Source organism: Tenrec ecaudatus, chromosome 2, assembly GCF_050624435.1.
Source record: "Tenrec ecaudatus isolate mTenEca1 chromosome 2, mTenEca1.hap1, whole genome shotgun sequence".
Classification (NCBI taxonomy): domain Eukaryota; kingdom Metazoa; phylum Chordata; class Mammalia; order Afrosoricida; family Tenrecidae; genus Tenrec; species Tenrec ecaudatus.
In genome coordinates this window covers 165,504,446-165,516,819 of record NC_134531.1, presented here as the reverse complement: position 1 = coordinate 165,516,819, position 12,374 = coordinate 165,504,446, and positions in this window count along the sequence as shown.

Here is a 12,374-nt window from a genome sequence, read left to right as displayed (position 1 = left end):
CCCTCTCTCCCTCACACTTTACGTTTCCCTCCTGGTATCACTACTCTCATTATTGGTCCTGAGGGGTTATCTGTCTTGGATTCCCTGTGCTGCAAGTTCTTATCTGCGCCAGGGTCCATGCTCTTGTCTAGTGTACTTGTAAGGTAGAATTGGGGTCATGATAGTGGGGGTGGGGGAAGAATTAAAGAACTAGAGGAAAGTTGTATGTTTCATCAGTGTTATACTGCATGCTGATTGGCTCATCTCTTCCTGTGGCTCTTCTGTAAGGGGATGTCCAATTGTCTACAGATGGGCTTTGGGTCTCCACTCTGCGCTCCCCCTCATTCACATTGAGATGATTTTTTTGTTTCTGGGACTTTCATGACTAATACCTGATCCCATTGATACCTCATGATCAAACAGGATGGTGTGTTTCTTCCATGTGGACTTTGTTGCTTCTCAGCTAGATGGTTGCTTTTTTATCTTCATGCCTTTAAAACCCCATATGCTATATCTTTTAATAGCCAGGCACCATCAGTCTTTTTCACCACATTTTCTTATGCCTTCAGCGATCATGTCCAGAAGGTGAGCATCATGGAATGCCAGGTTATTAGAACAAAGTGTTCTTACTTTGAGGGAGTACTTGATTAAAGGCCCAATGTCCATCTGCTACCTTAATACTTAACATATAAATATATGTACAGAGACCTTATTTCCTTATCATTATATATAAATGTATTTACATATGTGCATACCTTTATTTAGACCTCCTAGCTCATTCCTATATTTCCTTTTACTTCCCTCTTGTCCCACTATCATGTGTGGCCTTCATTTGGGGTTTAGTAATTCTTCTCAGCTATATTGCCCTTGATCACGGCCCATCAGCCTCCTACCCACTCCTCGCCATCGTTTTTAGATCACTTGTTGTTTCCTTGTCCCTGGGTTTGTTAACACCCCACGTCCTTTTCCCCACCTTCCCATCTCCCCTGTCCCCCGGAACCATCAGTCTCATTGTTATCCCACCTATCTTGGCTAGATAGACATGCAGAGACAATAAGAAGCACAAAAACAGGACAAAGCAAACCAAAACAGCAACAACAAAATAAAAACAATGACAAAAAAAGAAAAGCCTATAAATAGTTTCACATCTGTTTAAGAGTGTTTTTGAGCCTTGTCTGATGGGGTACCATGCCCTGGCCCCAAAGTCTATTTTCGGTATTCCCCAGGGACTTCATTGCTTTGCTCCCCTTGCTGCTGTATTGCACACCCTTAGCATTTGTCCCTGTGTGGTGGGGTCAGATCGGGTACAATCCCCACACTGTGTCTCCAGTGTTGTCCCCCATAGTGCTATGGGTCAGTGAGGGACATTGTGTCTCATAGTGGGGCAGCCCTATGGTCCTCTCTCTGCATTGGCTGCTCTGAGCAGGAATGTCATCCTTAAGGCTTGGTGGGCAATGATGTGTTCCACTCTCTCTCCTCCCCCCTTCATTTGCTCCCGTGTGCTCTGATCAGACTTGTCCCTCTACCTGAGCTGTAGCTTCAGTGCTGCCCTCTGAAGTGCATTCTTCTGGGGAGGGGGGGTGGTAGTGGTTCATGTAGTTTGGATTGGGGCTGGCCCCGCAGGCCTTTCTATTGGTTCCCTGCTTCATGTTAGTATGTTGCATTCATGTTTTGGCACACCGGGTTGATATCTGGTCCCTCTTTCCATCTCCTGTGGAGATATAAATAATGTCCTCCCCTTGGGTGGGTTAGTGCCCTTTTCCCCCACTACCCATGTCTTTTTTCTTTCTTTCTTTTTTTCTTTCCCCTCCTTTTTAGTTAGCTGCCACATGTATTCCTTAATTGGGTCTGACCCCTGCCATAGTGGCTGGAACTCAACCCATGTATGTATATAGTAGCTTTTCCCCTGCATCCCCTTTGCATTTTTAAGCTTACCTCAGCAGACTCGTGTTGTACTTGTCTTTTGTGCTTGATTTATTTCACTTACCATAAATTCCTCAAATTCTTCCCACTCAGCGATGTGCTTCATGGGTTCATCACTGCTTTTGAGGGATGTGTAGTACTCCATTGTATGTATATACTGCAGTTTTTTAACCCATTCCTCTGTTGATGGAAATTTGGGTTGTTTCCAACTCCTTCCAATTGTGAACTGTACTGCAGTGAGCATTCGAGCACAGATATCTGGCCGTAGATTGTTTCTTGCCTCTTCTGGGTATATACCCAGTAGGGGGATTTCTGAGTCATATGGTAGCTCAATTTCTATCTGTTTTAAACATTGGCAAATCAATTTCCATAATGGCTTTACATACCTACAGTTCCGCCAGCAGTGGATGAGAGGTCCTCTCTCACCACAGCCCCTCCAAAACTTGTTACTTTCTGATTTTTTTGAAATGGGCTATCTTTGAGGGTGTTCTGTGATATCTCATAGTTGTTTCACTTGCATTTCTCTTATGACTAATGATTAGGAGCATTTTCCTCTATGTTTATTGGCCATTCAGATTTCTGCCCTTGTGAAACTTCTGTTCAGATCCTTTCCCCTCCTCCTCAGTGGGCTATTAGTTTTTGGGTTTTTGTTTTCCTTATTGTAAGCTAGCAGAGAAGTGTAGATTTTATTAATAAGACCTTTGTCTGATGTGTCATTGCTAAAGATGTTTTCCCAAACTGTGAACTCCTTAGATGTACACAGGTGTTTTATCTTCAATATATCCCACTTGGCAATTTGTTCTTCCCCTGTATTTGTGCCCTCCCCTATTTCTGATAGCCTATGTATTCCCTGTGCCAAAGTTCTCAGTTTTGTCCCAATTCCCTCCTTGATGGCCCTAATAGTTTGGGGGTTTTGATCCACCTGTGTTTCTTCTCGTGCATGGAGTAAGGTAAGGGTCTTGCTTCATTTTTCTGCAGGTATGTATCCATTTTTTTCCAGCACCACTTGTTGAAGAGGGTAGCCGCTTCCCATTTGCTATTTTGGGGGCTCTTATCAATGATCAATGGCCTGTATGCTGATGATTTTATTTCTGGGTTTTCAGTTCTTTTCCATTGGTCTAAATATTTGTGACTCTACCAATATTACACAGTTTTGACCACTGAAGCTGTATAATAGGTGCTTGTGTTAGACAGGGTTCTCTAGAGAAACAAAACCAGGACATTTATGATTTTAGATAGATAGATAGATAGATAGAGCACAAAGGAATATAATGGCTAATTAGTCCTCAAAGCGTTATTGTGGGCTCAGTTCAACTCACTTGCATGGAAAAGTTAATATACTGGAAGTCTATCAACTCATGATGGCTGATGGAAGGTCAAAAAGCAGACAAATGAGTCTTCCATAGGTCAATGAAGGCATTCCAGCCACAGGCAAAAAACAGAAGGGAAGGTGACCAACATTCAGCAAGATGACATGATCCAACAGCCTCAAGCTCAAACTATGTATACACCAGCAGCATGGTGATGGGGGTCTGAAAGGATCCTCAAGCTCTAGTGACACTGCTCATGGGTTGGCTATCCAATAAGTATTATAGCTCACAAGATGAGGCAGAGAACAGCATTTTGGTCCAATCGCCGGATAGTAAAAGAAAGAGGCAGGGCTTGCCAAGCCATTTTTTTTTTCTTACCCTCCAATCAAACTGCAACCTTATTAATCTGACATGTTCCAATTGCCTAGGTTGGCACAATAAACCTATCAGGCACAGTGTGAAAGTCAGGTAAAGCCAGTCCTCCCACTTTGTCCTTATTTTTGAGAAATTCTATGCTCAATCTGTGCTTCTTCCCTCTCTATATGAAGTTGGTCATCAGTTTTTCCAATTCTTTGAAGAAAGATGATGGTATTTGGATCAGGATAGCATTAAAATTATATAGTGAATTGGGCAGAACTGACATAGTTACTATACTGTCTTCCAATCCACGAGCATGGGATGGTGTTCCATTTGTGAGGTCACTCTTGGTTTCTTGTAATAGTGTTCTGTAGTTTTCCTCATATGAATCTTTTGTATTTTTAATCAAGTATATCCCTATATATTTCTATTTGTGTTTAGCTATTGTGAAGGGTCCTACCTTTTAATCCCCTCTATCATGGTTTTATTCAATGTGTATAGCAGTTTGATACACTTAGGTTTGTTGATCTTGTATCCTGCCACTGTCATATTGCTCTATTGCTTCCAATACTCCTCTCGTGGAGCCTTTGGTATTTTCCATATATAAAATCATATCATCTGTGAATAACAATAGTTTCATCTCTTCCTTACCCATGCAAATACCTTTAATGTATTTTCTTTGCCTTATGTTGTGAGCTAGGACCTCCAGTATGATGTTGAATAAGAGTGGGACAAGGGACATCCTTATCTGGTCCTCTTTTTCAGTGAGATTGTTTTTGTCTTTTCTCCATTAACTACCATGTTGGCTGTCGGTTTTTCATATATAGCTAGTATTATATTGAGGAATATTCCTTCCATTCCTATCTTTTTGAGAGTCTTAAATAGGAATTGGTGTTGGATGTTGTCAAATGCTTTTTCTGCATCTATTGATATTATCATGTGGTTCTTATAAATGTTTATGTCAACATGATGAATGATACTAATGGCCTTTCTAATGTTGAACCATCCCTGCATTACTGGTATGAATCCCACTAGGTCATGGTGAATTATTTGCTTTATAAACTTTTGTATTCTATTGGCCAGTATTTTGTTAAGGATCTTTGCATTGATGTTCATTAAAGATATTGGTCTGTAGTTCTCAATTCTGTGGGATCTTTGCCCGCTTAAGGTATTAGAGTTATACTAGCTTCATGGAAAGAGTTCAGGATCCTGCCGTCTTTTTCCGTGTTCTGGAAGAGTTTATATAGGATTGGTGTCGGTGCTTCCCTGAATGTTTGGTAGTATTCCCCCGTGAAACCATCTGATCTGGGTTTTTTTTGCTTTCTGTTGGTAATCCCTTGATAACCTTGTCTATTTCTTCTATTGATATGGGTCTGTGGAGATTCTTGAATTTCATTGGGGTAGTCTTGGGAGGGATTGTTTGTCCAATTATTTGTCTATGTCTTCTACGTTGTTGAATTTACTGGAATACAGGCATTTGTAACACTGTGTAATTATCCTTTTGATTTCTTTAGGATACATTGTAATGTCCACTGTTCGTCTCTCATCTTTGGTATTGAAATTTGTTCCTTTCTTTCTTTAGTTAGGTTTGCCAGCAGTCTATCGATTCAATTAATCCTTTCAAAGAACGAACTTTTGGCTGCATTGGTTTTTCCTCATTATTTTCCTCTTTTCTGTCTCATGAATCCCAGCCCTGATTTTTATTATTTCTATTATTTTGCTTTAGCAGCATTGCCATATCGAGTCTGTTCTAATTGATGTACGTTTGTGTCAGCATATCAATCATAAGTCTCTCTTCCTTTTCAACTTGTGAATGTATTGCTGTCAAACTTCCTCTGAATACTGCCTTTGCTTTGTCCCAAAGGTTTTGTTATGTTATATTCTCATCCTTGTTGGTTTCTAGAAATTTCCTAATTTCATGTCTGATCTGGGCCAGTACCCACTTCTTTTGCAATAGAGAGTTTTTCATCCTCCAATTGTGTGGCCATGATTTCTTCATCCTTTTTGTTGATTTCCAGCCTCCTGGCATAGTGGTCAAAGAGAGAGAAGTCTGTATGATATCTCTGTGCTTGAATTTACAGAGTCAACTTGTGTCCCAGCATGTGGTCCATCATCAAATATGTGTCATGTGGATTTAAAAAGAATGTGAATTTATTTGCATTTGGGTGGAGAGCTCTGAAAATATCTCTCAGGTCAAGTTGTCTAATTGTCATGTTCGGTCTGTAGCCTACTTGTTAAGCTTCTTTCCCTGTGATCTATCTTTCTCAGAGAGCAGTGCATTAAAGTCATCTACTATAATTGTTGAACTTCTGATTTCTTTTTTCATCTTTGGGAGTGTTTGATGAATTTCATTGGTATCTCATTGGGTGTGTATATATTTATTATGCTCACTAGTTCTTGGTCTACTGTTCTCTTGAGCATTACATAATGACCCTCCTTATCTCTTGTTATGGCTTGCCACTTGAAATCAATTTTGTCTGAGAATAGGATTGCAACCCCTGCTTTTTTTGAATTGCCATTTGTTTGGTGTATTTTTCTTTAGCCTTTGATTCTCAGCCTATTTTTTACTGTAATCTTGAAGACGTGTCTCCTATAGACAGCAGATTGATGGGGTTGTGTTTTCTAAGCCAGTTGGCTAGCCTCTGCCATTTAATGCCTATGTTCAGTCCATTGATATTCAGGGTTATTACATTCATCTGTGGACTCTGTGATGTCACCTTTTACCTTTTTTGTTGGGTGTTTTCCTACCTCCCTTTCTTATCAGTGTGTTGTGTGTGTGTGTAACATTCTGATCTTCTTTTCTCCATTGATCCAATTCTCTCTTGGGGGCTGTTTTCTCTTTGTTGCCCTCTGGGCGTAGTCATTCTATGTGGCAATCTCTTATTTGTTCTCAGTGAGTGTTGTTCTTCTGCTCATACTGGGCCAGCAAGGATCATTTGTAGGGCTGAATTTCTTTGAGTTTTGCCTTGTCTGTGAAATCTCTTACTTCTCCATCTGTCTTGATAGATAATTTGGCTGGATAGAGTATTCTTGGGGTTGCATTATTTTCCTTCAATTTTTGGAATATGTTGCTTCACTCCTCTTATTCATACTGTCCACTGAAAGGTCTGAGCATATTCTTATTTTGGTGCTATTATGGATAACCACTTGTTTTCCCTAGCTGCTCTTATGATTCTCTCCTTTTTCTCAAAATTGGATCAATTAACTATTACATGCCTTGGTGATTTCTTCTTGGGATTCGGTCTAGCTGGTGTTCTTTAGGTCTTCTTAATGGTTACCTGTTGTTCACTCATTAAGCTGGAGTTTTTCTCTAAGAAATCTCTCACTGTTTTCTTCCATTGACTTCTTCATTGTGTCTTGTTCCAGTAGTCCAATTATTCTAATGTTATTCTTCTTCATAGCATAAAACACGGCTCTCAGGTTTTCTTCAGCTTCTCTGATTATCGTATTTGACTACTTTTCCCATTTGTTGAAGTCTGCCTGGTTTTCCTCTAGGTCACTGGTGTGTTCACGTTTGTTGGCAAAGTCTGTGAATTTGCTACTGGATTTTGTTGTTTTGTCCCTTAAATCTTGTACTTCCCTTTGGTGCATGGCCTTCATCTCCTCTATCATTTCATCCTTTTTCTGTATTGTTTTCCTCATATCCTGTATGACTCCAAGCTGGATTCTGAAGATTTCTTTCTGTGGCAGATCAATGTCTGCTTCTTCTGGGCACATTGTTAGGCTCAGGACTTCTTCCAACACTGCCTTTAGTTTCTCATGTTTTTTTGTTGGGGTTGTTGGGGCTGGTTGCTGTTCATATGTCATTTTCGAAGATCCCAGCACCATTTTCCAGAGAGGTGAAGAGCATTGAGTTCTCTCTTTGGGAGACTCATAGGAATGCTTCTCTGAACTGCCTTCAGCTAAGTGCACTGGGGAGGTCAGACTACCACTTTATCCTCTTGACGTTTCACTCTTTGCCTAACAGGCCAGTGTTCTGTTATTTTGAGGGCAAGTTGGATTGTACATCTCAGGGGACGCTGGTTGGGTGGTTGTGGACCCCTCAGAATGGTGATGAACTGGCTGATCTTACAGGAAGCCATGGTGGTATTTCCCACAGTGGCTTGGAGCACCTCAGAGGGCATGTCGTGGTGCCCACTGCAACATGAATGCTGCACAGAGTGATTGGGTGTTCCCACTTTGGTGTAGAGCACTGTGGATGGTGGGTGGAATTGCCCTACTCAGCAAGATCACTGTGGAAGTCGGACAGAGGTTTCCACAGCAGGATGGTGCACTGGAGAGGACTGGTGGAGATGCTATAGGCCATACAAATCACTATACATGGCAGGAAGAAGTTCTCTCAGCTATGTGTAGGTCTTCGGAGGACAGGCAGTGGATTCCCCAGCTTTGTGAAGCAACGTGAAAAACATACAGAGGTTTCCTCAGTTGAGTGGAGCACCACAAAGGGTGGGTGGGAGTTCCTCCAGCCACTTAGATGGCCTTAGAGGGTATGTGGGAGTTCCTCCAGCCATTTGAAGGAGAGATACCACAACCATTTGGGGTGTGGCAGAAGGCAGGTATGATTTCCTCAGCCACATGTAAGGCCACAGAGGGCAGGTGGGTGGGAGCTCCCCCAGCTTGGTGGAGTGTGGGTGGAGTTGGCCTAGACAGTGAGGAGTGGCCTGGAGGTCAGCAGTGGTATGTGAAAGGATAGAGAGGTTGGGGGGGATAAAAACCAGAGGGGGTATCAAACTGAGACTATGGTCGGAAAGAGAGAAGAGAGAGAAAAAATAGAGATAGCTGAACCCCAATCACCTAACTATGGGGCTGGAGGGGTTTAAACTCTGCCCAATGGTGGTGGCAAGTTAAGGTTGCATTGAAGTAAAGCCCTTGGGCCAGCCAAAGTACAGGCTGAGACTGTGGCAAGGCCAAAGCTAAGCCCCTGCAGTGGTAAGTCAAAAGCCCACAGTTTGTTAAAACCTAGTGGATCTGTGTCTACTTATATTTATGATGCTCCTCCTCTGACCTGGAAAAGTGGAGTTTCCTCTCAGAGGCTCTCCATGCTGATCTATCACAAAATAAATTCTTAATAAACTTTTGTTGACTTTTTTTGGCTCTTATAAAGACCACTTGACATAAAGTCAATTGGTTGATATCACTGAGAAGTGTAAAGACAGAGCAAAATACACGAGGGTATGATATATGGGAACATAAAACAGTTCTTTGAACACCTATAAATAAGTTGGTACAAATTATACATGTTAGGAGGGGGCAAGAGGCACCAAAGGGCAAGTCATTCCCTTTTCCTCACTGCTCTTGTATCAAATGGTGAAAGCAGTGGATGTGAAACAATGCAGGTTGATATGGCATTTTATGTCCTTGGGAATGATCATCTAAGTTTCCAAGATCAATTATGATACCATTAGAAACTGTTTGTTTATATTACTAAGTGTAATTCAAAGGAGACATTGAATTCAAAACTACATTAAGACTAAGAACTGGTCTCCCTCTTATCTACCTTCATTTCCTGAGTAATTGCTACTGGGCTCAGCATTCTGTTAGGAACCTTAGATGAGACTACATGTTTTCTTGACAATTCTAACACCTTCAACTTCAACTGCATTTGCTGCTAAGAAGAAAACACGTTTCTGAAGCAAGTGTACTACTGTGCATACATGTGTGCATGTGTATGTGTGTGTGTGTGTGTGTGTGTGTGTGTGTGTGTGTGTTCATAAGCAACAATTGGGATGTCACTAGGGGCCCCTTCCTGGGAATTTTGACATTAGTCATGGTGCCAACAGCTAAGTAGCCTACAGTTTTCTTCCCCTGGTAGGATTTCCCTCTTAGTGAGCTCTTGATCTATTGAGTGCCTAACTAGAAAAATGGTGATACCCCTAGAGACCAGAATATCATCAGCTCAGTGCCTGAAGACCAAATGTGTGTGAACTTCAACTGGGAATCATCACCTATCACTTCAAAATTTAACTTTGATAGGCCTTTATATTAATAATGCCAGCTTTAGGCATAAAGAAGGGGATGGGGATACTTTTACCAAGAAAGAAATATTCAATATACTTTATTTGAACATGAGATACCTATCAATCCATTTCATGAGTTCATGCACACACTCTCTTTTAAGCTCTTTCCCCACCCCTCACCTCCACCATCCTCACTGCAATTTATTTGCTAAAAGTATAAATTTCTATTCTATACATGTTCAAATTCTGGCCTGACTACTTCATACCTGGTTGACCAAGTGCCTTACTTTCTCTAGGCGTTAGTTTCTTCACCAGTAAAATGAGTATAATTATACCTAACCACCAGCATGGGAGAGAGTATAGACTGAGATCATGTATTTGAAACCCTAAACAGAGTGCCTGACATTGAGTAAGCACAGCACAAATGTTTGAAAATAATGAACAGTCTAACAGAATGCAAGCTGACCCAATAAAGTGCTTCCTGAGTGGAGGTGACCTGAGTAGTTCGTAGCAAGCCAAGATAAGCATAGAGAGTCAGGAAATCACTTGAAATTGTTGAGTGGTCCCTGTAGGTGAAAGCAGGATCCAGGGACAGTCTGGTTTTCATGATTGAAATTATGTCAGAAAAGCCATGAGCTAATGATGGAGACATAGTCAAGACATAGTGGAACATGGTGGTAACAACCATCAACAGTGGAGAAAACTGGCTCAGCTCCAACCCAAGATATGCTAGGTCAAAGCCAAGAATATGATGAGACACTTCACCTAATGTTGCTGTCCCTCAGCTTCTCTTATGTAACCTGGAGGGAATGACTAGTACCTACTAAATAAACTTATTGCAAGGATTAGGCAAGATGAAAAACAAAGCCTTTGGCAAGAGCTCCATAAGTATTGATCACATCTGGTGAATCAGAATCAGCCTAGGCTCCCCTATTGGCCAAAGTGGTCAGAGCAAGAGAGGAAGGTGCAGTCTCCAAAATTCACATTCTTGCCATCTATTATGCATTGAATTGTGTCCCCCTAACATATGTGTCAACATGATTGAGCCATGATTCTCAGTATTATGTGGTTGTCCTCCATTTTGTTATCTGATGTAATTATCATGTTTTAAAGCCTCACCTCTGTGATGTTGATGAGAAAAATTCTCAAAAAAACTCACTGCCATCAAGTCAACTCCTACTCATGGCAACCCTATAGGACAGGGTAGAACTGTCCCTGTGAGTTTCCAAGACTGTAAATATTCACATGAATAGAAGGTATCAAAGTGGCTGGTGGTTTCTAACTGTTGATCTTTCACTTAGCTGCCCAATGTCTAACCACTCCACCACCAGGAATTCTTCAAGATAGTATTAGAGGCAGTAATATTTATTCCTCATATACAAACCACAGGGTTAGGTTGTATGAGGGAGTTTAAGACAGTTCATGGAAAAACTAATTATCTGTTCATATCATTTTTCCACAAACTTTCTAAAGTCTCTTCATGTCTTGAGTCAATCTCTTTTGCAATATTAAAAGTGTTAATTAAGTAAGCAGGAGGAATATACTGCCACCAAGAAAAAAGAGCCTAGAGCAGGGTACATCATTGGGACCCAGGGCCCCTGATCTGGGAACCTCTTAGACCCAGGGGAAAATTGGGGCCAGGATGCATGAAAGCTCCATGGAAGCTTGGAGGAGACAAGGATCTTCCTGCTGAATCAACAGGGAGATAAAGCCACCTCCTAGAATTGGTGCCCTGAATTCAAATTTCAAACATTAAACTGTGAGAGAACACATTCTTATTTGCCAAAATCATTCAATTGCGTTGTTTCTCTAATGGTACTGCTAGATAACTGAGACACCCAGCATCATCAGCAAGACAAACAAGGAAAGGTCCCTGTGTCTGCCCCAACTTTGCTTCATAAATAATTGATGTCCTTCTGTGTGCTATTTTATTTTTCTATTTGTAAAGATCATTTTATTGGGGGCTGTTACACCTCTTATAACAAACCACACATCAATTGTATCAAGTTGCTTTCATCATTTTCTAAACATTTACTTTCTATTAGAGTCCTTGGTATCAGATCCTCTTTTTTCCCTTTCCTCCTCCCACCCCCCGTGACCCTTGATAAATTATAAATTATTATTAATTTCATATCTTATACCAACCGCTGTTTCAGTTGTTCGTCCCCCGGGGGGGGTTATTATGTGTCAATCATTGTGATAAGTTCCCCTTCCCTCCCCTCCTTGCCCCACCTTCCCCTTACACTCCTGGTTACAATACTCCCATTTCTGTTCCTGAGGGTTTATGTGCTCTGGATTCCATATGCCGAGGCCTCTTATCTGTACCATTGTACATGTTCGAGTCTAGCCATAACTGAAAGGCAGGACTGGGGTCTTGATAGTAGGGGATGAAGACGCCTCAAAGAATCGAGGAATATTGTGTTTCATTGGTGCTATGCTGCACCACGGTTGACTCATTCCTTCTTTGTGAACCTTCTGTGAGGGGATGTATGACTGTCTACAGATGGGTTTGGCGTCTCTGCTCTGAACTCTCTTGTCCCAATTAAATGTTTTTTGTTTTCTTATTTGAGTCTTCTGATGCCTGTTACCTGATCCAGTCCACACCTTATGATCCCACAGGCTTGTATGCTTCCTCCATGTGGGCTTGTTGTTTCTCTGCTAGATGGTTGCTTGTTTATCTTCAAGTTTTCAAGATCCAAGACACTATATCTTTTGATAGGCAGGAACCATCAACTTTCTTCACCACATTTGCTTAGGCACCCAATTTGTCTTCAGCAATTGTGTTGGGAGGGTGAGTATCACAGAACGCCAAGTTGTTAGAACAAAGTGTTCTTTCATTGAGGAGTAC